Below are 27247 nucleotides of genomic sequence, written 5' to 3' on the forward strand. Positions count from 1 at the left end.
CAACATAGAGCAGAGAGCACACACTAGATGCACTGTCCTAAATCAAACCAACAAGCAGTCTAAATGCAAATGCACATGCATGTATTTGTTTTCAGATTTCTTAATGTGTGAATGACAAGAAGAATTCTAAGTACAAATCTGAATTATCTTTTCATAGTGACAGTACTAACAAATTTCTCTTTAAAAAAGAAAGGAAGATAATGATGAAACTTTGCGACTTTGAATTGAAAACTAATTTTTACACTTGAAAAACTACTAATTCAAATCAAATACAAGAGTAACTATATAATTAGCCATTAAGAACAATAGAATTCTTTTCTTTGACTGAAAACAACACTTGCGACACTTCCAAATCAAAAGACGACAACTTGATTACGCTACTTTTTTGTAAAAGAGAACTGTAAATGGCACACAATACATAAAAACATTCATAATTGTTTGTACTATGGAGGCGGAATCATGCAAAGGAAGGGAGTTTCCACAGTGGTATACTGATCACAGACAACAAAACTCTTGAATAAAGCTGAAGAGAGTGAACACAAAAACCAAAATCTGAGAGCAGAAGAGGTCTTATCTGATCAAGGCACCTGCAACATAGGGAAACTGCGATGCAGTGCACCTACTGCACACGGGAGGTGCAATGCATCTAGATTCCCAAGAGGAGAAAGTGAGATGGTCCAGGGATGAGACTTCAACTTGGTTCTTGGTCATAGTTTGCAGCTTAGTTCAGGGATTTGGGCCGAGGTAATGATAGTCAGTAAATAGAAATCATAGGGGTTGATCTAATGAGGTTACTAGAGCCACCACTAGGGCAATTAGGATGTTTGCAAATCGATTGTTCAGTTTATAAACAAAACCCGGAGATAGACTGAAGCAGCATTGATCTACTTTGCATTCGCATAGCAAATGCAGTTCGAAGGCTAGTTGGCTTAACTTTAGGCTCATCTGTAAGTTTATAAAGCAAACAAGTATAAACAAGCAAACAAGCTATTCAATCCCTAGTATGGTCGCCATTTTGATATCGAGAAATCTAGTGTCCATGCAGAGCTTCTAGTCCCACTAAGACGGGTAGCTATCTTAGAAACAAACAGATTAAAGTTACTTTCGCTTTCCTTTATGAGAAGTATATAGGAGAAGATCAAAGAATACCAACCTCAATCCTTCGCTTGGATCTTTTCTTGTTCCTTCTCCTCACCGACTGGTCTTTGCCACTTCTCCCTTGACCACTCCGCTTCAAAGAGTACCTGTAAAGTCAAAGCATCATAATACCTTCAAAGTGCAGAGATCTACAATCATAAACAACATAGGACCAGATATGTATTGACCACACAAATGCATATACTATCAAACATACAAGAATGTGGAGGAAAACTCGAATAGATTTATTAGTATGAAGATTAGAAGAGAGGATTACAACCCATTGTTCTGACCCAGCATCATCCTCTCAGTATGAAAGCCCTTCTTCACCTCATGAAAAGCTTAGATCATCCAACACTATGATATTCCACCAGGAAACCAACAACACTTCCTTACAAGATACAAAATTCCAGCCTCTGGATCTCTGGGATGAGGGATCCATATATAGATGATTGTAGGGAGGTGAGTCAGCTTTTGGGATTTTGATTAGTGTCTTCTCTCTGATAGTTCTTAATTCCACTTGGAGATTGATGATCTCTTACTCATCCCTGGGTGAGTTCAGAGAGGCAAGTGTCACAGGAGAAGTTTCTAGAAGATTCCATGATCATCCACCTCGAAAACTGTCTCTGCCATTTGTCCATTCTCGCCCATCACACCCTACAGAAGGGCTTTCTAGTATGCATCACACCTTTTACACTGGGCTGGTGAGATGCATCGCACCCTCAGCACTGAGTAACCTGTATGGTCCAGTTTTGACCAGTTCTGAGCTGCTTCCTCTGGAGAACTTCTAGGAGATGATGTAATCAGCTGACCTTGCTCCTTTAGGGTACGAAACAACACTTTTAGGGACTTAGAAGCCCTTGGTTTATGGACATATATGATTGGGGTTGTAGTGCCCAAAAATTTCTATAACACTTGGGTTCCTTTGGTTGGACTTCATTTTTAATAACATCTTTCACCTCTCTGAACACCACATCTTGGCTTTACACAACCTTCCTTGTTACTTGGTTCTAAAGCTTATAACCCTTTAAACCATCCTTATACACAATAAATATGTACTTTTCAGATTTACTATCCAACTTGGTTCTTTTCTCCTTTGGAACATGTACATATGCAGCACATCCAAATACCTTCAGATGTGAAAGGGAAGGTTTCTTACTTGTCCATACCTCTTGTGGAGTCTTATCTTCCAATGATGATGAAGGTGATCTGTTGACCAGGTAACATGAAGTCTCCATTGCCTCTGCCCAGAATTCTTGTCCTAACCAGACACCACTGAGTATGCTTCTTTCCCTTTCAATTAATGTCTTGTTCATTCTTCCTGTAACTCCATTTTGTTGAGGTGTATATGGAGTAGAGTTTTGTCGTGCTATACCACCCTTCTTATAGAATTCTTCAAATTCCTTACTGCAAAACTCTCCACTGTTATCTATCCTTAGCACATTTATCTTCTTCTCTGTCTGGTTTTCCACCAGAGCCTTAAATTCTTTAAACCTATCAATTACTTTAGATTTCTTCTTAAGGAAATATATCCAAGTATTCCTTGAGAATTCATTTATAAATGATACATAGTACACAGACATACCTAGTGATGGAACCTTCACAGGTCCAAACACATCACTCTGCACAAGCTCTAATATCTGTTTTTCCCTCTTACCACTAGAGGGGAAACTCACCCGATTCTACTTCCCATATACACAATTTTCACATAAATCAAAATCCAGAGAGCTATTACTCATACCTTCTACCATACCGTTACCATGAAGTATTCGGAGGCCCTTCTCTCCAATATGTCCAAGCCTTTGATGCCACAACATGGTCTTCTCTCCAGGGACCACTAGATTTTCTACTCCACTTTCAGGAACCATAGAACTATTGCACCCATCAATAACAGTGCTACCTTGTAGCTTGTACAAAGTTCCAATATGAACTCCCTGCATCAATACCAGTCCTCCTTGAACCATTTTGCAGGTATCCTTCTCGAACACTGTTTTTACACATGTATCATCCAGCTTGCTTACGGAAATCAGATTTCTGGTCAATGCAGGGATATGCAGAACACCCAGAAGTGTTCTAACCCTTCCACCTTGCAACTTCAACTTTACTTTTCCGCGACTAACGATTCTAGCCTTCCTGTCATCCCCCAAGAAGACATCACCACCATCATATTTCTAATGCTTGTAGAACCACTCTCTATGGGGAGTGAAGTGAAAGGATGCACCTGAGTCAATCAACCATGGCTCATGATCTACATGTGTACTTGAAGAAGACAAGTACACATCCCCACCTTCATCTGAGGTGGTTTTCGCCTCTGCAGAAGGAGCATCATCAGATCCCTTTACTTTGTCAGGAGCTTTAGATTTACAATCCCTTTTGTAGTGCCCTTTCTTTCCGCATTTCTAGCAAACCACATTTACAGGTTTTCCTAGAGATTTAGATCTCCTTCTAGATTTAGATCTCCCACTCGATGACTTATTTTTATTTCTGTTCTAGGACCGTCCTCGTACAGACAAGGCATCACCATTCTGGCTCTCCATATTTTTCCGTCTCATCTCCTCCGTCAGTAAGGATGAGACTATTTCATCAAACTACAAGGCAATTGCATTGCTACCTATTGCAATAACTAGACTATCCCAGGAATCTGGTAGAGAACACAACAAACTGGTGCACTTATCTTCATCTGAAATTTTAATATCAACATATAATAACTAACTTACCACAGTATTAAATGTGTTCAGTTGCTCTGTCACCGAGTCTCCATCTTTCATCCTTAGGTTATACAACTTTTTCCATGGGAACAGTTTATTCACCAGAGACTTAGATTGGTACAAAGTCCCTAACTTCTCCCACAAAGCCTTCATCGTAGCTTCCCCTGATACATTCAACAATACTGAATTTGAGACACACAATCGTATTGTGCTCTTTGCCTTCTGATCGAACTTCTTCCATTCTTCATCAGACACTCTCATTGGTTTAGTACTTGGATCTACCATGATCCACTGATCTTTATCCACCAACAGATCCTCCATATTGAGTTTCCACAACTCAAAACTCTGACCATTAAATTTCTCGATCTCTATCTTTCCACTACTCACCATCTTCTTTCACCACCAGAATCGATCTCACAGATCTCCCACTGAACAGGGTCGACCACAGGCCTGAGCGAAACCCCTCAGCAAAAAAGGCATCCCCTTGAAGCCAAAACAGCTCTGATACCAAATGTAGGTTTTAAACCCATACAGAAATTACCTGCATATGAATTCTAAAACAAAAAAAATAAACAATGCAAGAGCATAACACATAAAACATGTATACACAAAGATTTTCCGCTGGATCCCAAAACCGGGACTACTAGCTTAATTTTTCATTATGTTCCTTTCAATGTTACAATACATATTTATACATTCTGAACCATCCAATACCATGGACCCAAAACCATCGCGTCCAAAAGCATGTGCAAAAACCATGCACAAAACCATAGGTAGGTTCGCCCAACTGAATATAGGGTCCAAAAACAAAAATTTTCGGGGCGCTGCTCTGGACCCCATAGAGTGGGGTTACTTGCACCCCTCAAACCCCCTATGACCCCCCCGCTATGCAATCGGCACAATGAAACCCCTCGGTTAACTATGGGGGCTAGTTGTGGAAAGAATATAACACAACCCAACACCTATTAAGAGGATTAAGCATGTTTTTAACTCATTGTAATTAATGTATTTGTATTTTTTAATGTTTCTAATTCTTATTGCATGGGTAGTTGCTAAAGTAATAAATGCAGAAGGATGTGGGAAATTGAACATGACTAACAATATGATTTCCATTGTCATAGTTTTTATGCAATTGATTGTGATGAGCCAGGTACACAAAATAGGGTGGATGGATACTTTACAAGTGGGGAGGCATGTCCCGTACTTGGTGTTTAATTAAGAACCGTTTGGAGGCCAAAAATCCTCTCAGTGGGGAGGAATGACCCTAGAGGATCCCCGAAAGGCCTTAAATTAAAAGTTCTCAAAACTAGAACAAAATAGTGTCATACGAAGAACTCAATGGGATGATTCCATCACAACTTGAATTTCGTCAAACAGAGCTTGGATGTAAAATTTATAGTGTTATGAAGTTTATTCCAAAAAACAAAATGTCAGATAGGGTGACACATGGAATGTTCGTACAGTAATATGTGGTAGGACCTACAATGACATATGGTATCCATATAGATGATGTGGTAGTGAGACATGGATTTCATATGTTGACATGGCAATACCAATGCTGGCACATGGTCACCTATTGTGTCCTAATTAGTTATTGATGTAAAGACATATGGCACAAAAGTGAAAGGTTGTGTGGTAGCTAGTTGGGTATGCAGGTGGACTGATGAGAGCATGCCATGTGGCCCAATTAGAAGGCATCATGTGGCACCTCAAATTCTAGAAGGTTCAAAGTTCATAGGCCAAAATTCATTTATGGTTGGATCTACGAGGTTTAACCCCATGACCTACATGGTTGCATATCCAGGCTCCACAAATGAGCCATGGTAGTTGTTTTAATGGAAAAACAATAATATTATATTTAACATTTTTTAGTTTTTATAGTGTCAAATTGGGAAATTCCATAGGTTTTACCATGTGACCCCGTCCATAATGAACCAATGTTTAACTAATTCCACACACTCATCTATGAACAAGACGCTAACTCATTTTGTATAATACCAAGTAAAATATCTATAACCACTCAACAAAAGTGATTCAACATCATGCTGTGATTAGGCCATGATGATATAGTTTTAACATGATAATATTTATATGGTAAATTTTAACAATGGCCATGACTTTGCCCATTTCATTGGGTTGCATTATAATTTTTTTAGTAACATACATTATATGGTTGATGTAAATCACAATAGCCACGAGGGATTAACCCCAAGATAGTTGTAATCAAAGTTTTATATGCCAAAAGATAAATAATATGCTAGACCAGTTCTTATGAAGGTATATCCGAGTCGAGAGTGTTCAAGATGAGTTTAAGCCTACGCTATTTTTGTAATTACATTTTTGGAGCTCATTTTTCTTATAGCAATCATAGGAGTTGAAAGTGGTTTTTCAATACCATCTCCTAGTGGCACAAAGCTTTGTTTATGCAATTTTTTGAGGCAAATTACTCCATTGAATTGATTTTGGGAGCTTAATAAAGAAGGCGAGACTCTTGGAGGTAGGACCCTGAGACATAATCCACTATGGATGAACTCCATTATTGTGTGGTTGTTACTTCTTGTTTCTTCTCTTCTCAATCTTTCCAATTATTTGTAAATTTCAACATCAAATGTCCTTTTTAAAGCTTGTTTTAAATTAATTTCTCATGTTTTAAGCGAGTTAAAATTATTCATTGACGCTTAAAAATCTGGATGAACCAAATCACTTTAAAATATCTCGATTAGTGAAAAACATTAGTTTCTCATTATAACCATTTTTAGTCTCTTTGGTGGAGCCTGACCTTTGGGCCTCCACGTAATCTCATCTCATTTTTCCTCCCAATGTAATATCATAGGGCCATCCCCTTCCCAAGTTGCAACATTAACATTCACAACCATTGAAAGATGGATTCTCTATCTCACACCCTACTCCCTCTCGGCGGAACACATATAGGGGTGAAACTCATAAGAAGTTGCAATGTGAGAGAAATATTTTATACCTACTAATGGGAAATACTCCATTTCTTTCCCCCACCCTTCTTTCTACCACATAAAGAAGAGTTAGGGCCCCCAAAAGGGCCATGAAGAGACTTATATATATATATATATATATATATATATATATATATATATATATATATATATATATATATATATATATATATATATATATATATATTGTTGAAAATGGCAACAAGAAATGCTAAAAATAGCACTGCTATAAATAGTAGTTCAGGTATCAGTGTTGGATTGAGCAACAAGGAATGAAAAATGGAAGTGCTAAAAATAGCATTGCTATTTTTAACAGTTTGGGATAGATTCCTATTTTAGTTAGTCCCCAAACTAAAATAGTGAAGTAAAATTTGAATTTGATCTTAGCAGTTGTTTGTAAAATACTTAATTAATTCATCTTGAGTTAACTAGTTAAGGAAAATCAAACATGAAGTCTATGTGGGGACATGCAACAATGTCTCCATTAAGTGAGGAAGTTATCCATCAGTTAAAGAGATAAGGATGAGTTGTAATATTGAGTTGTAATTAGTTGGCTCAGTTAACTGAGTCAAGTCAAGTTAGATCAATTCAAACAGTTTGTTGAATTAATTGTGAGTTTAGTTAGTTAATTCTTGCATGCATCTGAATGCTTCTCTCTAGATAACTGAATATTCTCTCATAAATAACTTATGCATGTCAGTTCAGACAGAGACCTAGTTGAGATCAAAGGAAGCAATAATGTACTATCAGTTGGAGGAATTTTCTTATATATGAAAATCATCCATGTAGAAGGAATTATCTCCTTCATGTTTGTGCAGTTATTTCTGAGCCAAGTGAGAAGTGTGAGGTGGGAATTCACACATGTGGCTTCACTAGACCCCAAGCAAAATTGCGCAAAGAAATAGGAGGCTTGGAGGGCAGAGGAAAAGGTTTGAGAGAGGCCTTTGACTGTCTATGAGGAGAAGAAGGATTGCAAAGAGAGAAAGATAGCTTGTGAGCTAATTATTTTTGTAATCCGGACTATATTTCCACTTGTATGATAATACATAGTTGGGGTTTTAGGCTAAGGTTTTCCCCAGGTTATTTCTTCTATGTTATGTGTGATTGATTTCTCATTCTCAGTTATATGTGTTCTCATTGATCTTGCTTATATTCGATTAAGCTTCTGCAAAGTTTGTTGTAGAAGTAGATCTTGTATTTTGCTTTAGTATATTGCATAATCTGTTGATCTACAGTGGGAATTTCTACATATTTCCATCCATAGAAGGGGATTCCTTTGACACTTAGATAGACTTTGGAATATCCCTCCTAAGTTGTGTTATCGATAGGGGAGCCTACAACTCCCATACATCGAGATTAGGATTCCATGGTGTCTCGATCCAAGGCCTCAAAACGTAGGAATAATACCCTCATTAATATGATATAAGTTTCCACATCAAATCCTTTACAACCACATATAGAGAGGCAAAATTATTTTAAATAACTAAACAACTCATGGATACAGGTCATTTCATTACAATAAATTAACTAGTGAAACATAGATTCCATGAATCTCTCACACCATGGCAATGAAACAGCATCAATCTCATCAATATACACAAGAAGATACATTCCTCATCATCAGAACATGTAATTTAACAAAAGAAACATGCATTTACATTGAGTTAATATACACAGTGGCACAAATAGGAAACTTATCTTATGGAGTAGATCATTGTCAACTGAGAGTGGGACATTAACTCTCCACCCAACCATTGACTGACTACACTTTTATTATTTCTGACATCCAACCATCCCCTAGTTGGATTTAGAGTTTGAGGAGGTAATTTTTTCATAATTTCTCAACCAATCACTCACAAGGAATATAACCCATTTCAAGTGTTTCTAAACATCTTCTAAAAATAACACCATAGTGGATCTCCAGCAACAACAAAAAAAATACAAGGGTTCAAGTAGGGCACAAAGAGTCTTAGCTCAACCTTAGAGAAGGATATGTATGAATAAAAAGGATATTTATCAATTGTATTAATTTCGAAGGAGTAAGAGCGCACCTTCCTAGTAGCTTCTTATTGGCACTCACAAATGTGTTCTCCCGCGCCCCACCCCCCCAAGGCTACATCAAGTGTTATTAACCAAACCAACATTGGATTGCCTCAAAAAACCAGTAATATCTCAATCCAGTTAGTCTCCAGTGGTTTATCAGCCCTGGTTCAAGCCATGGATTAGGTGATTCTCAATAAGCAAGCCCCACGAGTTTTTAGCGTGGCTACCACTAGAGCATCACTACATTAAACTCTCATATGGAATTCTACCCATTGGCATGCTTAGGCCTCAACAAAATAATGCATAGGAAAAAATATTGGCCTCATAGACTCAGGGATTATTCAATCACATCTATAGGCCTCCCCTAACACAAGGAACACACAAGTGTAGAATCTATACAAGCCTGCACAACCATAGGGAAAATACATCGATAAGTGAAAACCTTGTGTCTCATTCTTCTACTTAATAAATAGCCCCCCTCTCCCATCATCTTACACAAAATTACGCATAATGCCCTTATGCATACTTCCCAGTCTAACTTTCCTACTTTGTGTTTACTTTGTCAACATAATCCACGAGTTATTCTGCAGACTCATCCTCTATTTCAAGAGCCCATTCTCCTTAATAAATGGTTGCACACCAGTGTCATCCTTCTCAATAGGGATTTAGGTGATAATTTTGATGAAAATAACAAGAAATGTTAAAAATAACATCTGTAAATTCCAATTTAATTTGTCCTTGAATTAAATTGTGAATTAAATCAAAATTTTATTCTCATAGCAACTTGTAATATGTAATTAAGTTGGATTGACTTAATTGGCTTAGAAAATATGAGTTGGAAGTTTATCTAGAGTCATGTAGAGTGATTCCTAAATTTTAGGGGTCTAGGTTGAGTTATTTTGAGTTATAATTAGATAACTCAGTCTGACTAAGTTATAGTCAGTTAAACTAATTCTAATTGTTGGAGGAACTAGTAGAGGTCTATTAGTGGAGTAGTGCACCAGTGCATCCTCAGTGCCACACCAGTTAACTGAAGATTCACTCATAAATAACTCATGCATGTTAGTTCAGAGCAAGACCTAATTAATATTAGAGTTCTAGGACAATGTACTATCAATTGTATTATTTTCCAAGTTGTACATATGGTGCATGCAATCCGTTGAGGGCATATGGATGGATTGCGTAGTCATGGGTGGAGAATTTCCACATTAAATAGAGGCTAATTCTCTCAGGAATTGTGCAAGGAATTAGGGGCTTGGAAGACTAGTAAACTAGCTAAGTGTGTGCTAGATTCATCCTAGGAAGCAGAGAGATCGATTATACTTGTGCAGGAATTATTCAAGTTGAATAAGAATTGTATTTTCTTCTCAAATATTTTGGTTAATGTTACTGGGTGTGGAGCCTGATTATCTTCTTTATTCATAGGTATCGTCACGTTGGACCACAATTCATAATGTGGCGGCAACGTCACCTGTAAATGTGCGACATCGGGGGGGGATGACGATTTTTTCGAGGTAGCGCCCTCGAAGATGAAAATAGATGTAAAATTGCCTTGTAAAACGTTGTAATTTCATAGTCAATCTGGGCTGTTCATTAGGCGGAAATATGACAGTATAAGTTATGTTTAATTTAGGGTTTTTTGCCCTGGAAGGAAACCCCTCATTATATATGAGGGAATTGTATTGCTTCTATGCAGATCGATATTCTGAGCGAGAAAAAGAGAGGAGATTGTGTGAGAGAGAAGAGGGAATTACAACAGATTTGATGTAGGTTGTATCTCTTTATTTTTTTGGACAATATAAAAGGAAGGACTTGTTGTTTCTCCATGGACGTAGCCCAAATTGGGTGAACCACGTATATTTGTGCCCAATGTCTTGTTTTATGCACTTTCTGTGTTTGTATTTATGCAATATATTTGATGTGTTCCACTGCTCTCTAATATATAATTTTCTAACAAATGCAAAATATATATTCATGGCTTTTAGCAGTTTCTTTCCCCATACAAATATTGTGTTATGTATGATTGATATTCTTCCTTTTATGCTTATTGTTTTCATCGGTCAATTTTGGTCTCCGCTAAAGACTAGAGTATATTATTGTCTTTTGTTTTACCACGTCACATAAGATGTTGAATCTATAGTAAAATCTACAAATTTAAATGTAAGGTATGGGTTACAAGCAAGTCTTCCTCCTGCAAACCTCTAATTTTATGTCCCCCTCATCTAGTGATCATTTATAATTAAGTACTATTTACATGAATTTACAATTCATAATAATATTTACAAGATGGTTCACAAAAAGGGTTGTCACACTAATACATAGGTTATATATCAATATTAGGATCTTAGATCCAAGAAATAAAGATATATGATGAAAACTTGAAGCAAAAACCAAAAAGTGGCCACTTGTAGAGGATATTAGGCCTTGCAAGTTTTATAGGGAGTGACTGAAGGAAAATGATTGCTCCTTGCAAGCTTAGCAAGAAGGATCCAATTTCTTTGTCCCTAACTTGGATGGTGTGATCATGTAGAAAAATTGGAAATTATTCTTGCCTAAATATTAGCCAAATTTGAGATGGATCAGGATAATACCTACCTAGATAGAGGAAGGAAAAGATAAATTGATGCTAATGACTAATATAAATAAAAATGGAAATTATTTTTAAATAAATAAGGAAGAATATATATATTATTCCTTAGTGGAGTCATTAGTTTTGTTATAAGGACCTAATATATAATATGTGATATATAGATCAATGAACAATGGATGTCTATATCTAAGAAAATTGATCCTTAATCATAGCTATGGATAGATACTAGAATGAACACCTTAAAACTATAGTTTGTCGTTGACTAGTCCAACTATTGAAACTCCATAGGTATGAGCTATAACTCCTACTACCTACTATCTACATGAGAAACCAAGGAGTATCGATCACAAACCAATTTGGGCATATAGTAACATCAATCATCCCTACATATATCTTGATTTACCTAAGAAAAATTAATTTGAACATTCACTTGTGTCAAAATTTAACATAACATGTGAGAAAAGGGAAACCATTTAAATCTATATTTAAAATGAGAGGAGATTACAACAACCATTTTACCTTGAGTCTTGGTTGAGGCTCATTCAAGCTCCTTTTTTTAACCCTTGCTTGGCCCTCACACAAGTTTGAGAAGGCACTGGAGTAAAGACCCGTGGAGAGAGGTCGTGTAAGACTCGTGCATGTTCCCTGAGGAGAAGAACTAGAGAGTCAGACTTTTATTTCCAGAAAGCTGCGAGATTTTAAGAAGTAAGTTCTGTATACCAGCTTCATCTTGTTTATAGTCAATTGAATTGCTTTGTTGAACGGTCATCCCATATTTGGTATCAGAGCCTTACAACGACCCTGTATAATTCTATAGACAGAACCTGAGATGAGCCAGGCAGCCTTTGAAAGGCATCTCTGTTTATACATTGTGCTGAGTAGATAAAATCTCTATCAGTCAATTTCTGGAATAGAATTATACCACTTTGTTATGGATAAATTTTTAAGATCTTTCTCTACCATTGATAAAAGGTCAATATCTGAAGTAGAAAATAGATCTGTTGAGTCAGATATAAATGAACATGAACAAGTTGAAGATCCAGAAAGCTGGAACCCCCCTGCCTTAGATACTAAAGAAGTCTATCCGGTTCCAATGATGTTTAAGCTTTCAAAGAAATATTACTTCAAAGAAGTTGAAGTTAAGATCAGAATTAAAGGTCCACATGTACAGATAATAGGGTTAAATATATTCTCAGAAGATGAAATAAAAAAGTTTAGAAAATATGCTAAGGAAGGAAGATTTCATTATTTACATTTTGGAGCTATAAGGATTGGTTTGGCTCCTCTATTTAGACATGGATTAAATACTCCCTGCATAGCAGAATTGTTTGATTCAAGGCACAATGAATATGATCATGCCAGAATAGGAACAATACTGGGAAATCTGATGTCTGGTTGTCAGTATGGAACAATTTATCCTGATTATGCTATCAGTCTGACAGATATTCATCTTAAAGAATGTTGGAAAGCCTTGATAGGAGTACAAGGACTGTCTATGGCAGATGAGAGTGAATTCTTGTCTGTAATTGTTCAAACTTCCTTTCAGTTAACAAATACAGTACATCCTAAACTAAAACAGCCGGTGTTGAAAGACTGTGTGACAGTCGGGATAGGAAATGCACAGATTGAAGGTGTGCATTATGAGAAGGAAACACTACTCGATCACTGGTACATCCAATATAAGTCTTTGGCTTCAAACAATGCCATTAGCAAAATTAAAAGGTTGGCTCTTGAAGATGGAGGGGTAAAAATTATTCCTAATCAGTCTATTTACCCAAGGATTCCTAAGCCAATAGTTTTGCCAGAGAAACATGTATTACCAGTAGAAAGTCCAGTCCAAAGTGGAAGAAAGTCCTTTTACAGACAGTTAACCATACCAGAAGAACAGCCGTCTACTTCCACAAGTACACCCCGGTCTGAAAAACAATTGTATATACCTGAAGAAAAACCATTTTTAGCTGTAAATAAAATGTTTAGGACTCATGTACATACTTTTCCACCTATGGAAGAATATAAGTATGCTAACAAAAGGTTTGTTAGAGGGGGAAAATGGCCACCAAAAACAAAATTTTGTGTCTCTTCATCATTGTCAAAACAGCCCACTACAAGAGCAGACTGTGCACCTTTGCTAGAACATGACTCTCAAGATCCCAATGACTTAGAGCAGGTATATCAAGTAGGAAATTATTTGACTACTTGGTGTTCCCATGCCGAAGATGTTCTAGATAATTTAGGACAACAAGCAGAATTGATAAATGCAAATCTAAAATTGTTGTATGAAGAGCAACAGGAAGAAAAGAGAGAAAGAGAGGAGAGAAGAAAAAGAAAAATGAAGAAAAAGGCCAAGAAAATCCCTAAATTTCATGTAGATATGACAGCCCCAAATTACTGGGATTTAGAAGAAGAAGCACCAGAAACAAGTGATGGAGAAGGGACTTCCAGAGACACTGGAAAATTAACCAGTGGATCTTCTAGAACGTTCAAGGCAGAAAAACCTTTTGAATCTAAGAAGGAAGTCATGACTTTAGAACAAGCTGCAATAAAGTTTCCATCCTTTATTATGCCATCAATAAAAAATCAAAATAAAGCTCACATCCTGAAAGAAGCTGTTAAGTATCCTAGAATCGAAGAAGATCTGTTTGCTACAAATTCTAGTGGTTACATTCTAGATCTAGATAACTCATCCAATCCTGGTGAGTCTATTAGAATCTGGATAGGAGCCTTATATCAAATGCAGGTCACAACAAGATTAGACAATGTGTCTATCATGATTCTAGCAGAAAAGAGGATGGCAGGAATTGTGTTTGACTGGTGGATGGGAGGAACAGAAGCAGAGAGAATAGCAGTCATGGAAGCTGGTTTAGCTACATTAGAAATGTTGTTGAAAACTCAGTTTATGCCAGAACCAAAAGATGAAAAGAAACAGCTATTGACTGACCTTAGCCGTATGGAACTAAAAGATCTAAAATATTTAGATCAATTCAGTAAAGATTTTATGGCTAGAGTCTTTAAAGCTAATCTGTTCAATGACATTGCTCAAAAAGTTTCTTATTTATCAAAATTACCAGGAAACTTAGGAGATCTGATAATGAAAGATCTTGAGGTTCAAATGAAGAGTTTAGAACAAGTTTATTGGGTTGATCTTCTGTTTAGAGTGTCAGAAAAAGTCAAATATTTATGTTGGCAGAAGAAGGCACATGACATCACCCCAAGCTCAGATGTCTGCAAAACTGTACTACCATGGACGCCTTTTAAATCAAAGAAGAAGAAATACAAAAGGTATGGTAGATACAAACCCAAAAGAGTATCGAACCCGAAGAGACCTTTCAAAAAATTCAGATATTTGAAAAAGAGAACTGCTCCAAGGAACAACAATTGTTGTTTCATTTGTAAAAAGGAAGGACATTTTGCCAGAAAGTGTCCTCAGAAATCATCCAGTAAACTCAAAGCTTGTATAGATATTGAAGAATTTCAAGATGATTGGTCTGTAGTAGAATCAGATGAAGAGATTTCTGATGTATATATTCTTACAGAAGTTTCAGATAATGAAGATGAAGAGCCTGTACAGAAAATGAATATTTGTTTGAATTGTTCTGATGATGATTTTTCTAGTGAACAACACTATAGTGAAATTGAAAGTTCTTCAACTGTTGAGTCATCAAGTGAGACAGAAGATGATTCAGAGGAAGAATCCAATTCAGAGGAAGAATCAGAAGAAGCAGAAACATCAGAAAGACCAAACAAAGGTAAACAAATTGCATTACCTTTGCCTCAATTAAATTCTTTATGTCCATTCGAAAAGAAAATTGCACCATCAACTAGTATACCTCTGCCAGAGATTACAAGAAATGAACAAAACACATTGCTGAAAAAGATTGTCAAAACAGAAAGCTTGATTTATATCCCAGTGGAAGTACAAGTCAGAAATGAATGGATTTCAGTAGATGCATTTGTAGACACTGGAGGATCAAATAATCTAGCTAGACCATCTTTGTTCAAACCTCTCTGGAAACCATTAAAGAATATACTAGTTTCAGAAACAATTGGAGGATCTGTCCAGCTCACACACTATGTAGACAATATTTCTTTAAAAGTTGGGGGGAGTATTGTAAAAATTTCAGCAATTCAACACTATGACCCTTCAGCAAGTCTGATGTTAGGCATGCCATTTATAAACTCTGTGCTCCCAGTAACTATCAGCCAAGACAAGCTGATAATAAATTTGAAGAAAAAAGCTATATCTGTGCCTAGGCTAAGTATTGCAAATTCTGAAGCTAGGCGAGAGAATAGCCAAAAGAAAGTAGGAACTAGAAGGCCGTCTAAAGATTCAAATGACTGGCAAGAAGTCCTACAGATTTATGAAGCTAGAGCAGAAAAGATAAATAAACAATCAGCATGCATTGAAGAAAATTGGTCTACAGAACAGAGAGATATCTACCAGAGACTTCTAAAAAGCTGTTCGGACAACCCACAACAGTTTTGGGAAACTGAGAGTCCGATGCAGGAAATAGTCACCTTACATGACAATGGAGTAAAAGGAAAAGTGATTCCTTGCACACCAGCTGATGAACAAGAAATGAGGAATCAAATTCAAGAATTACTAAAGATGCAGCTTATAGAATCTAGTGAATCCCACTATGCATGTTCTGCATTTTTAGTTAGAAATCATTCTGAGATAGTAAGAGGTAAACCACGGATGGTTATAAACTATAAACCTCTTAATGCCATTACTCAGAATTTTAATTACCCATTGTCAAGACCAGAAGTGATTATGCAAAAAATTCAGCATAGTAAGGTGTTCAGTAAATTTGATATGAAGTCAGGTTACTATCAGATACAGATTCAACCAGAGGACATACATAAAACAACTTTCATATGTCCAGCAGGATTCTATCAGTGGAAAGTTGTTCCATTCGGTTTGAAGAACGCTCCTGCCTTCTTCCAAAGAAGGATGGATTATATTTTTGCTAAATATGATTTCATAGTCACATATATAGATGATATTTTGATTCATAGTCTAGATGTACATACTCATTTGAAACATCTAGAGATTTTTCTTGAAGAAGTTAAAAATCATGGCATTGTTTTGTCAAGAACTAAGATGTCCTTATTTCAGGATAGCATTGATTTTCTGGGGATAAATGTTGCAAATGGTTCTATTCAAATGCAGCCCCATGTGCTAACAAAATTGACACAGTTTCCTGATGAATTGAAGGACAAAAAGGCAATTCAAAGATTTATTGGAGTTCTGAATTACTTGCACAAATACATCCCAAATCTCTCAGAAAAGACAGCTCCTATAAGAAGATATAGCAATGGAGGATGGTCAGATGAAGCTACTGAAGCAGTGAAGAAACTCAAAGAAGAATGTCAGCATCTACCAAAGCTTCAACCACCAGGTGATGGTTTATTAATTTTACAAACTGATGCGTCACTTGATTTTTGGTCAGCTGTACTTTTAGAGCAAAGAAGAAATAGTAAAGGAGAGATTGAAGAAAATTTGTGTGGATATGCTTCTGGGGAGTTTACAGCAAGTCAGAAAAACTACTTCATAGCTGAAAAGGAAACGTTAGCTATCTTCAACGGAATTCAGCGGTTTGAGGTATATCTAACCCCGGTTAAATTTTTAATCAGAACAGACTCCAAAAATTTTAAATATTTTTTGTCAGCAAAGATTTCAAGACAACTTGCAAAAGGCAGAATTTTGGCTTGGCAAATCTGGTTTCAGCAATTTGAGTTTGAAGTTGAGTGGATACCAGGCAACTCAAATTTCTTGACAAACGTTCTAACCAGAGATATGAGTAAAATGTTCATAACCTGTAAATATTCAGTTTTTGAGATTCCGGGTAAAAGCCCTACAGATGATAGTTTTTCCACTTTTGTAGATAGATTTAGAATTTTAGAAAATTATGCAAGTTCTGTGACAGATGAAATCAAGAAAGTGGTCGGTTTCAGACTAAGGAGAAATTGGTGGATCAGAAGATGCCAAGCATGGAAGTCAAAGCATTTGGGCACATCTTTAGGCCTTGATGAAAACTTGGTAAAAGTCTTTTCTTTACCAAATATGAAGGTAAAGCTTTTCTTCAGAAGCTTATATGATTTATGGTCTAGTGTCTACACAAAAGAAATGATCTGGACACTCAGAATTTTGAATTATTATCAGATCATAGGAAGTGTTGATTTTTCCCTCAGTCTTTTCACATGTGCCAAGATTTTGGATCTAGAAGAAATTCCCATAAAAGAGGAAATGATAAAATATCTGCTTTCTTTAAGAATTCCAGATATATTTGAAGAACTAGAATCCTCTTTCCTTCAAAGGATTGATGAGAATTATGCAAATACTGATACTTTCCCTCAGTATGAAATATTTGAGAATTTTGCAGATTGGAGAATTCAAGAAGGAAAATGCACAAAAATCCAAGTTACCACAATATCCCAGTGCATACAAAGATCCTTACAGTATTTGAAGACATATGCTTATCAGTGGGATTTTCATAGTTTAAGAATTAGAGACAACATAGAACCAAATCCTTTTTCTCAAGTATTCAGTCATGAAAGGATTGGTAATTCTGAAACTGGTAACAATCAAGAGTTAATCAAACAGCATGCTGAATGGTTCCACGAGTTTGGAAATTTAAGACTGGTAGAGAAAATTCAAATTCTTAATAAAATGGATAGTCTACAAGGACAGCCAAAAGTTTTAAAATTTGCAATTAATCAAAAGGCATTAATCACCATCTCAGTTTTATCTCCAAATTGGAACAATAATGTCATCCACATTATTAGCTTGATGATATCCAAAAGGATATGCACGTCAATGATTTTTGAGTTAGGATGGCAGCATAGAGACTGTTTGAGTGAAAACTGCAGGTTATGGATTCAACACGCTATTGAGAGCTCAACCAATATGTTTCAGATATTCAAATGGGAATCATTAGATGGTGTAGAATTGGCAGTACAAAGATCACCGGCAACACGCAATGCTTTTAAAGATTCTTTTCTGGATATTGAAATAAGTTCTCTTCCTTTTTTAAACAAGTGGGAAAGACAAGAATTGATGCATACACCACAACAGCCAGGACTTCACAAAGATCGAAACGAATATCATAAAGGGAGAATCGTCATCTGCAGCATCTCGCCGTATGACAAAGTCGCCAAAAGAAAAAGAAGAAATGACAGATGCACAAGATCCAAATGAAGGAATCGAAGAACAATATGACCGACTTATGAATAGATACCATCAACAGCTCATCGATGAATACGAACCATCTGCCGGATCGTCCGAAGAAGATTTATGGGAAACTAGGAGTCCGATGGGACCCTGGTAAAAGAATCTCTTGTCAGCAATGTGACAGTGTTGGTCACATGTTGTGACAAGAATCTATTGTACAAAAGAAAGATTGAGTAGACACCGTCGGTGGAAAAAGATACCGACATGACCCTCAATTATTTCTACTTTATGTCATGTCTTAGCTAAGTTTAGATTCGTTTTAGGTCTATTTAAGAATGAGTTCTCATGAGTTCAAGGCATCGTTTGATTGAGAGCATGTGTGTTGTAATGAACTCTGAGACGATTCTATTGTAATAAGCTTTGTATTCTGTTCTTGCTTTTTATTAATATCGAAGCCTACTGGGCCGTCTGTCTGAGGACAGTTCTGCACGTCTGAGGATAGTTTCTGATTTTCCGAAAGAGGTTGAACTGTAAGGCACTGGAGTAAAGACCCGTGGAGAGAGGTCGTGTAAGACTCGTGCATGTTCCCTGAGGAGAAGAACTAGAGAGTCAGACTTTTATTTCCAGAAAGCTGCGAGATTTTAAGAAGTAAGTTCTGTATACCAGCTTCATCTTGTTTATAGTCTATTGAATTGCTTTGTTGAACGGTCATAGTATGATATCTAAATGTTGGAGAGTTTTTGAGCAATCCAATGACATAAGTTTGCATATGACTCTTCCTCCTTTCTCCCATGAGAGGCTCGCCTTAAATAGTTTTATGGAAGAGGCTAGAAGATGGCTTTGTATATCTAGAACTTGAATTTAAATCCAATACAAGTCTCAAAGCTCCTAATGCAACGTAGCCAACTCATCTAGTGTTGATCCCCTCCAAAATTCAAAAATGTAGAAGGATTTCGAGGAAATTTTCTTTGGGTTTTCTCTCCTATTTATTACTTTGTGCTAGATTAGATATCTCATCATTCTATTTCCATGATGATGAACCACATTGGATAATTTGAAACGTTGTAAAAAATAAATGAATATGATGGAACCTGAAGAGATAAATAATAAAAAAAAATCAAGTCACAAAAGCTTAAACACAGAAATCATGGGTTTGCTGGTGATGTAGCAAATGATCGGTTACTCGTTTCAAGTAATGTAGAAATGTTTGGTGATATCTTGCTAATAAAGTAAGGAAAAACCATCCTCATAAATTAGGAAAACTGATGAATCAAGAATGGAAAAGTAATGCCTCAACACAATCCATGTAGTAAGTCCTTTTGAGGCTCAAGAGTGGTAAATAGAGATATAACATGTATGATTTTCCATGTCTCAATTTCATATATTTATACTATTGATTTTAGATTTCATGTTACATTTTTTATTATTTTTACCATAATTCAAGTACAGTCTTTGAAATGAAAGTTCTATATCATATACCATATGCATTTGTTTTTACATAGTAAATATTCAATGTTTGAACTAGGAAGTTAGATAGCTGAAAGAAGCATCAACATTCAAAGATTCCAAATAGTATAACAACAACAACATAGAAGTAAATACTTACTATTATAGTTGCATATTAAATACTTTTACTTATTTTTGTATGACCTTTAAACTAGGAAGTTAGATAAATAAAAGAAACATCAACATTCAAGGATTCCAAATAGCATAACAACAACAACATAGAAGTAAATACCTACAAAATGTCTTTCTTTTATAGCTGCATATTAAATATTTTTACTTATTTTTCTATGTTCTAGTTAAAATGCTAATTCCATATACAATTATTTTTTTAGTGCAAAAGAAATGGCAACAAGCAAAATTGAAGAAACCAACACAAACCAACAATCCAAAAACTATTTATTGGAAATATACCAAATGGGATTCATTTAACTTGTAAAATTATAGAAAGAGGTTTATATAGTATTTCTTATCTATTTCTTAAAGTATATTTTCAATAGAAGACTTAAATATTCACATAATCAAACAGGTATTCAATGATGTTATCATGGCCATATAAATATTATATATTGGGAGAAATCAAATAAAGCACATAATTTTTTTTTTGTGCTAACATGAGATTTGATAGGGCCATGATGAAAGTAACGCTTATTGTTTCTATGCACCTTATTTAAAGAATTGACCAAACCTTTTAAATAACAATGAAATACCCACTGCAAATTTTAAAATTCCTCCTTTTGTGCTAACATGAGATTTGACAGGGCCATGATGAAAGTAACGCTCATTATTTCTATGCACCTTATTTAAAGAATTGACCAAACCTTTTAAATAACAATGAAATACCCACTGCAAATTTTAAAATTCCTCCTAAACTATTTATGACCATGGTGATTATTATCTTTTGATACCACTAGCTGAAAAAGTATTTTGGAAACAATAATTATGGTTTGTAAAGGCTACAGTGCCTTTCCAGACACAATGATTAAACATCCTGAAGAAATGCACATGTTTATCCAGTTAGAACAATTATGGTTTTTTCCACACTTGCTACAATGGTTCGCATGTAATACATTCAACAAATAAAAAATGGAAACTTAGATAAAGTGTAAAGCAATTGTTCAAATTTCCACAATCTCTTTTTTTACTTTTAAATATTAATATATTTTTTATCAAATTATATAATCACCATAAACTTTATTAAAACATTGCGAATTGTTTGATCAATTTGAACATTTCTTTTACTTCAACGGAATAACAATCAGAGTAAGGAAAATTTCCTAAAATGTTTTTCTAGAATATTAGAAAAAAAAAGATATGAAAGAGAATACACTAAACGCAAAATAGTCCATGTTTATAATTGAACTTTGATCAAAAGCTACATCGGATCTGAAAATAGAATTGCATCAACAAATGTTTGAGTATACGTTCATATACCACCTTCATAGACATGATTATTTTTAGACATTTTTTTATTTGTTACATAGTCCTATATTAAATATTGCATTTTATAAACAAGTTTAAGGTGCACCAACAATATTAAATATGTATTAAACCCATTTTTAAAAATTCTCCAGGCCCCATTTTTAAAATTCTCCAGGCCATCTGTAATTTTGCCGTCATTACACCTAACTTGTTAATCTATGGAGTGATTTACTACACAAAATGCTATATGGAATGTCTCTTTATTCCTAATATTTTCCAGCTATTATTATAAAAACCATCGACAATATTACTATAAAATGCATCATTAGTAATCATATATTGCAAGATCACTTTTTTGATCTAACACATCTAACATATGAAGTCTATCTTCAAAGAAAAAAAACATTATTTTTATGCTACATGACTTTCAAGTGAATAATAATTATCCACTAAATGAAGGCAATTTAGTGCTACATGTATTTTGAAGAAAAATGTAAAACTACTAACTTTATTTATTCATCAATGATGTGAAAGATTGTTCTGATTAATTCTTCATTTGGCAGGTTCTTCTATTGTGCTTGAATGAGAAGAAATGATGACTTCTAAGTCTAGTTTGTATAACCACTATATGATTCTATATTACACTTAACCTCTCTATATTACACTTACATATTTCAGGACTAAAAATAGTGCTTCATTCTTCATTTTGTAAGTTCTTCTATTGTGCTTAAACGTGAAGAAGTGGTTCCTCCTATATTACACTTAACCTCTCTAGTATCCTATATTACACTTACATATTTCATGACTAAAAATAGTGCTTCATTCTTCATTTTGTAAGTTCTTCTATTGTGCTTAAACGTGAAGAAGTGGTTCCTCCTAACTCTAGTTTGCATAAACTTTTATAGTAATTTATCTGGTATTTCCTCGTAATACCAACTTGCATCAACTTCTACGAGATTGTATATTTCCCTTATCTGTGATATGAACATAAATGGTGCTTCATAGGTCTAGTTTACATCAACTTCTATAGAGTTGTGTTTTTTTTTGTCCGGAATGGCTAGAAATGAAAACTTGCATCAACTTCTACGAGATTGTATATTTCTCTTATCTGTGATATGAACATAAATGGTGCTTCATAGGTCTAGTTTACATCAACTTCTATAGAGTTGTGTTTTTTTTCCTGTCCATGGAATGGTTAGAAATGAAAACTTTGATTATGTTAGGGAGATCTATTTTAATGAGTTAAATCATGGTGCACTATATTTTCATTCAAAAAATTTCATTTGTTAGGAAATATTATATAGATTTTTTTTTTTTAGGTATCTTTGTTGTCTCCAGGTGAGCATAAAAAAAGTTTTTCTATTTATCCTTGTTATTTCTAGGTGAGCAAAACATATGCAAGATTTGATTTTTTTTAGAATATGACCAGTTCTTGTATAAAAAATAATCTTAGGCATCTTCTACATCTAGGAAAGTCTAATGTTTTATATTTTAAGATATTGATTTTAATTTTCCTTAAAGGTTTTAATGTTTTTCTATTAAGGTGTACATATGCTTTTCACAAAATAATAGGGATTGAGGCTTTATAGACTTTGAAGATAAGTCGGATTTCTCATTTGGAGGTTCTATTGATTTTCTATAGCATATAATCTAATTCTATATTGTACTAATAGTTTTATACAATTATAAAAAGAACACTGAAATGACACATTAATCATCCTTCTTCATATTTGCATTTCTTTGTATTGGAGTGGATTTTTCAAAAGAAATTTAAACTAGCAAAAACATTTTTGATATTCTTCAGGGTTCACTATTTCAATGATTACTTATTTTTATTTTTCATTTGCAAAATAGATTATTGTAGTCAAAAGAAAAATAACATAGCATGAAAGGTATTTGAAGGAATATAAGTAGTCATACCCCCTTGGATTCTCTATTTTTTCTTAGCTTTATAGAAAATCCCAATGTAACTTATACTTTGTGTCGTTTTGTACTTTGATAATCAATCACATTATGAACAATTTTTTTTGTCCTCATGGTGGAACCATTTATTTAAATTCTCCTTATTTCTAGTTATGATCCCCGTGGTTGAACCATTTATTTAAATTCTCCTTATTTCTAGTTGTGATCCCCGTGGTTGAACCACTTATTAAGATTAAGTATCCTTATTTCTGGTGTTTATTCCTATTGAACCATTCATTGAGATTAAGTATCCTTATTTCTAATGTTGATGTTTTAAACACTTTTTCAAAATATACTAAAATGTATGAAAGTGAAGAAACAATAACAAAATAGAAATTATACTACTATCATATAGAATAGAAAAGTAAAAATAGTTTCTTTTGTAATTACTTTAAAAGTATACTCTTAGTTCATCTACATAAAAGTAGTTGTTATTTCATTAGAAACTGTGAAATATTTAGCATTTATTTTCTATTTTTGTAAGAATGTAAAATTAATTCCCCCAATGTATTCTCATCACTGTTGTGTCATTATTAACAATTTTTGTTTTCCCATGATTGAACCATTTACTAAGATTAATTATTCTTATACTTTAAGTTGATGTTTTAATCTCATTTTTCAAATATACTAACATAACATAACTTATATTTCCACAATATAAATGGAAACTAGTTTCTTTCCTATAACTTTAGGAAGACACCCTTACGCATCTACATACAACTAATTGTTTTGTCATAGAATTGTACAAAATATTTAGGGTTGATCTCTTTTTTTTTTTTTTCCTTTCTTATATGGTGTAAGGCCTTTCCCTTTGAAACCAACTCCCTTCCACACACTCTTTTCATCCCTTATTTGATCCATTGTTAGATGATTAGATTATGCTAGTCCATTGATTTGAATTACACCGACACCCGCAATTTCCATTTTCCCTTTGTGCAGAGGTAATTATCGTATACGATTCATGTTATGTGTTTTAGTGGCGAGGGTTTTCCCACATCCTTATGGAAACTACCCTACGCCCATCCGCACTATCTTTCTTGCCGCGAGCGAGTGAGCATGATCTCGGTCGGATAAGGGGGATTGCCATGGATTGCCTTGCCGTTCTCATATGAAAATACAAGGAAAAAACTTGATCAATATTTTCAGGTTGATAGCATTCCGTGCCTTGTTCTAGAGAAAAGAGGTAGAGTTATATTCCTCTCATCCTAGTAGTGAAGTTTTATTTTTATTATCATGACTATTGAGATTCCCTTGTTGATATTCTTTAGTAGTCAACTAATAGTCGTTTGAGCAGTCCATTTGCTGTGAAAGGAAATGTCGCAGTTAGCTCTGAACCTTCAAGACAATGTCAATGGGTAACATGGGCAGTTCAACTTGAATGTCCTCAACATAGGATCATCCTTTTAGCAAGTCATAAGCATCGATTCATACAGTATGTAATGATAAATCAAGGCTTTCTAAAATGGAAAAAAGAAATCCCGACTTCTTGACCTGTGCTATTTTTTGTATCAATTTCTAATACCTATTGACAATAGGTAAACAATGCTTACTAGCAGCAATGCAATGGCATAAGAAATTAATTAATGTCAGAACAACCTTCATATATTGTTTTTGTGGATGATGTAATTTGGGATTTTCTCACTGTGACTACTTCCCAGGTAAGCTCTCTTATAACCCTATGTCAAAATAAGTTTTGCATTTGACATTTAAGTTCCAGCCCATTATTCGGATTACTGCATCTATGGCTTTCCATTGGTTTCTACTGTGACCAGGTATTGTTGGTTTCTACTGTGACCAGGTATTGTTGTTTCCACTTGTGACACCATTTCCAACTAGGATCTGATTAAAAATATTGGCCACTGGCCCACTTCTAATTCAACTATTCAGAATTCTTACAGGTCGGTACTCTGAGCATCACTTGGGAATCTAAAAATTTGTAATCCCTAAGCTAGGGTGTTTTTTGACTTATGAGGCTCTCACATTTAGGGTTACAGACATTAAAGAAAAATTCCATTACGGATGTGGTGTTAGGGTTTGTAATCCTCAACTACTCTATCCAGTAATTGTCTTATTACTGTGTTAGGGTTTGTAATCCTCAACTACTCTATCCAGTAATTGTCTTATTACTGTTTAATTTTGAGACAATGTAACATGTGCCTTCCGGCATGGGTCATTCCAGAATAGACTCAACACTTATTTTTTTTTTTTGTCCTTCCATATGATAATAGTTACACAGAGTTTCAGGATCATCCTTTTTATTTATAATAAGGTTCATAAACTAATTCGTAATATGTAATGTGTGGCGAGGGAAATATTTCGCTTGTTCTCTTAGACCAATTAACAACAAAATTAAAGTGCAACTTGGGTTACGAGTTGTTGTTGCTGGAAGGTAACAACAAACTTTCTCGGTCTAAAGACTTTGCCTCCAGTGACAAGTCTCCACCTGCTATTAATACTGTTGCAGTGGAATTGCTTGCTATCTGGACTACCCCAATATTAAATTTCTTGCATTTTTGCATATTCGGCTTATGTAGCTTATCATGATCCAGAATGGGGTGTGCCTGTTCATGACGTCAAGTATTTGAGCGTTTATCTTTGATGGGTGCATAGCTTGGAAAGAATTGGCTTACAATATTAAGCAAGCGTGAAGCCTTTAGGTATTATTTTTTTCTCACCCCTATTTTTTTCTCTTGAAATCTTGATTTGGGCATCCTTCTTCTTGATGTTTTACAAATCTGACTTATGTAGCTTATCATGATCCATAATGGGGTGTGTTTGTTCATATTGAAAAGTATGTGGAAATTATTTTTGGCTCTTTTATCATCGACTTTCTAATTCTTCTACTTCATAATTGTTGTGAGATTGGTGTTGAATAACCATGGTGGTACTTTTGAGCTGTTAGCTTAGCAAGTCCAAATTAGAAATCTTAGAACTAATTACTTTCAACTCCATTGTGCAGATGTTGTTTGAGCTTTTATCTCTGATGGGTGCATAGGTGGGAATGAATTGGCTCACAATTTTGAGCAAGCCTGAAGCCTTTAGGTATTATTTTCTTCTCACCCCTGTTTTTCTCTCTTGAAAGCTTGATTTGGGCTTCTTTCCGTTGTTCTTATTCATCTCAGTTCGAACAAATTTTGCCGAGATGCATTTGATAAGTTTGATCTCTGTGGTTTCATGATTGATATAACTCATAGCCATAATGATGTCTCAATTTCAAACCCAATAATCGTAGAGCCATGGAAATTATGTCAATGGCGAAGTTTGACGGTGTTTGATATGCTACATTCATTCAAAACATGTTATCCCTTTGTATACTGGCAGCCACAAGGTTCAATAACACTATAATTATAATTCTATAAATTTATTGCAAGAATATTCTATTAATTGTAATCATAATTTAATAGTTTATTGCATAAATATTATATTCATTATTATAGAGTAATATGAGATGTTTGATATTTTGGAAAGTGAAAATCATTTACTATATATAGTGATTGTTGTACCTTTTTCTGAGTTTCATTATAAATGTCAATCAATCAAGAGATAATTACACCCAATATGGAAATTATGATTCCAATCATATGATTTTACATTTATACCCTTCTTCCACATAGAGAATTCTACCCAAGATGGAAATGGGATATTGTTTGATATTTTGGAAAATGAAAATCATTAATTTTATTATATATAGTGATTGTTGCACATTTTCTGAATTTCATTATAAATGCCAATCAATGGAGAA

General features: G+C 34.8%; 1 protein-coding gene across 2 annotated transcripts in view; it reads left to right on the forward strand.

Moving 5' to 3' along the window:
• Positions 1–26598, forward strand: part of LOC149141079 (L-type lectin-domain containing receptor kinase IX.1-like) — a 228721-nt gene extending 202123 nt beyond the window's left edge. Inside the window, exon 2 of one of the 2 annotated variants that reach the window (XM_089447811.1) lies at positions 26465–26598. The gene's annotated coding sequence lies outside the window, so the exon portion shown is untranslated. Of the gene's footprint in view, positions 1–22106; positions 22316–26464 lie in introns of those variants that run through there. The other variant, XM_089447810.1, reaches the window with a different exon arrangement.
• Positions 26599–27247: the final 649 nt, after the last annotated feature.

The sequence above is a fragment of the Pinus tabuliformis genome, chromosome X (genome assembly GCF_031772625.1).
Source record: "Pinus tabuliformis cultivar Carrire ecotype Pingquan chromosome X, CPIR1, whole genome shotgun sequence".
Taxonomy (NCBI): Eukaryota; Viridiplantae; Streptophyta; class Pinopsida; order Pinales; family Pinaceae; genus Pinus; species Pinus tabuliformis.